General features: G+C 44.8%; 1 non-coding gene across 1 annotated transcript; it reads right to left on the bottom strand.

The window, feature by feature from the left end:
- Positions 1–251: 251 nt before the first annotated feature.
- On the bottom strand, positions 252–337 carry LOC119004128 (small nucleolar RNA SNORD35). Its single transcript, XR_005070121.1, has one exon. It is a non-coding gene; the product is annotated as a small nucleolar RNA SNORD35 (small nucleolar RNA).
- Positions 338–2,562: the final 2,225 nt, after the last annotated feature.

Here is a 2,562-nt window from a genome sequence, read left to right as displayed (position 1 = left end):
AACTGCTTAGTGCTCTCAGGCAACCTCAGGAGCCACGTGCCCCAGGTAGGCAAGCAGAATGGAGAGGGGTAGAGTTTGAGGGAGTGGGGAATAAAAGTTGTTAAGAAATAGGAGCCTGGATTAGGGAGAGAGTGGCTCTGAGAGTGGGGTTGATAACCTGTCTCAGAGGATCCTGGAACTTTCATAATCCAATTTATCTCGCCAGGCTTGAAGCAGAAGACCCACCTACCCCCTGTACCGGCTCTGTGCTCCTCCGGGCATAGCTAAGCCATTGGCATCATCCGCACTGCCCACAGTGGCTTCCGCAGACCGTCATGAGGAAAAGCCATCATCTGCTCTCCCATTAGTTTTAAATAGGTTTTGTCAGATGCTTCTCCAGCTGACCTCACTTAGGGTCTCTTTCTAGCTGGAGTCAGGTTGTGGGCGGGGCACGAGCACCTGCGACTCTTCACTCACACGCCTGACTGGTGCCTTGGCAAGGATGTGTGAGCCCGGGGCCTCCACTGGTGGGGGCAGAGGGCAGGGTTGCCAGTCTTCTTTTTCTCCCCTTCAGTTGATCTCTCCTCCACATGGTCCCTCCTGCAAAGTAGCTGAACATCTCACTAGCATTGTGGCTCAAGGCTGCTAGGCCTTCTCATAGGCTTTGGTCTTGGAACTGTCCTGGTGTCACTTCTACAGTTGACAGGAGTCGCAGGCCGAGCCCAGACTCAGTCTCTGCGAGGACTGTACAGGGGAAGGAAGGCTGGGGTTGCCATGCATGGGGGACCATCTTTGGACACCAGTCCACATATCATTTGATGTACAAGGGGGGCCCCAACACAGCGTATTTACAAAAATTGTGTACTTATTCTTACATGTTTAAACTTCAGCCGCCTTCAAAGACTTACGCGCCATTTGATGCAATACACCTATCAAGACTTTTTTCCACTGATGCTTTTTAGTGTTCCTGCTGTTTTTTGTTTTACCTCTTCCACATCAGCGAAACGTTTTCCTTAGAGGACTTTTATCATCCACAGAAACAAAAAAAAAGTCACTTGGGGCAAGATTGGGTAATTATGGAGGGTGGGGTATAGGGGTCATGTGTTTTTTTGTCAAAAACTGCTGAACACTCAGCACAGTGTGGGCAGGTGCACTTGTCAATCACTCATCATTGAAATGGTCACAAATACGTTGAAAGGATCTTCAAAACAAATTCACTGAAGCTGAATGCAGCCTCTCACAACAACACCAGCTGGTACACTGTTACAGGTGGGTTCCTAGAACACTCACCTAGTGGGGGGCCTTGTACTACAAAGGGCCTACCCTCCAGAAGATAATTCTGGTATTTTGGGGTCCACTCTCATACTTTGTCTTCAGCCTCCAACAATCATGAGGTCATCAATCCCACATGACGTGCCTTTTTGCATAGATAATTTAGTCAGTGCTTTAATTTCCACTGAGTATAAGTTTTAAACTTACTGGCTCAGCTCTTTATGAAATAGAATCCCCATTACAGTATAAAGTTTATTTTCAGACAGTTGAGACTCCAATCGGTTAAGATATGTGATTGGACAGGACATGAGAGTAGGTTGGGAAATGTGGAAGCCAAGTCACTGGGGACTTGAGCCAGGATGAAGCTATAGATAAATCTTTTCAACATCTTCCTTAAAAAGTAACATTGAGTTTATTAGGCCTAATATTCCAGAAATCTGAAAGAGGGAGATTCTTGAACATAGTGACCCAATGCAGCCTTTTAACTTCATCACCAATTCCTATCTGTTTGCTCCTCCTCCACCCAGGAACCTGCTTCAAGGTGGAAGGAGCCTGGGACCCAATTTCCACACTAAGAAGTTAAATGAGCAAGAAACTAACTCATACAGTAATATGTTAATTCAAGGAGATACTGGCATTATTTGTGACAGCATCTCTCCTACCCTGACCAATGTAGCAGGCACTACTTCTTACAGCTCTGTAGAACTGCCAGAGGTTTGAACTGGTACTGCTCACGTGCCCAGTGAATACTTGTTGAATTGATGGTCAACAAGTAATTAACAAGTAATTGATTAGGAAAACTGTATAGGTTGGGCAGTAGAAATTTAAAAAATGATTTCTGTATTATTGATAGAATGTTCAGGCCCAGCCCACAGTAGAGGAAGTGATTTTAATTTCCTTTCCCACTGGGTTTTAAATTTCTCTGCTCTCTCAAGAGCCTATTAAGAGCTGGGAAAGCTAGGGAATGTGACATCCAAAGGTTATTTATTAGCAGTCTGGTTTGTTTCTCCTCGAGTCTAATGTCTCTCCTTTAAAAGATTTTACTGCTATAAGGAGTGGTATCTGGTACAAAAAAAATCAAAACCAACCCAAATGATAATTATATTTAAGAAGACATTTCCTGGATGCTAGTTGAATCTGGGAATGAATGTCTCTAGCTGTCCAAATACCACAGACAGAATGCATTTTGAAAAGCGCTGTGCAGCCTCACCCCACTTATTTACTGGTTCTCACCTCCTTAATAATCCACAAAGTCAGTACTTCTCACCGAAGACCCAGCAGTCTCACCCCGCTTCCCCACCAAGATTTCAT

Source organism: Sturnira hondurensis, unplaced genomic scaffold, assembly GCF_014824575.4.
Source record: "Sturnira hondurensis isolate 20B ecotype Veracruz unplaced genomic scaffold, ASM1482457v3 Scaffold0019006, whole genome shotgun sequence".
Lineage (NCBI taxonomy): Eukaryota > Metazoa > Chordata > Mammalia > Chiroptera > Phyllostomidae > Sturnira > Sturnira hondurensis.
This window is presented reverse-complemented; position numbering and strand designations above follow the sequence as displayed.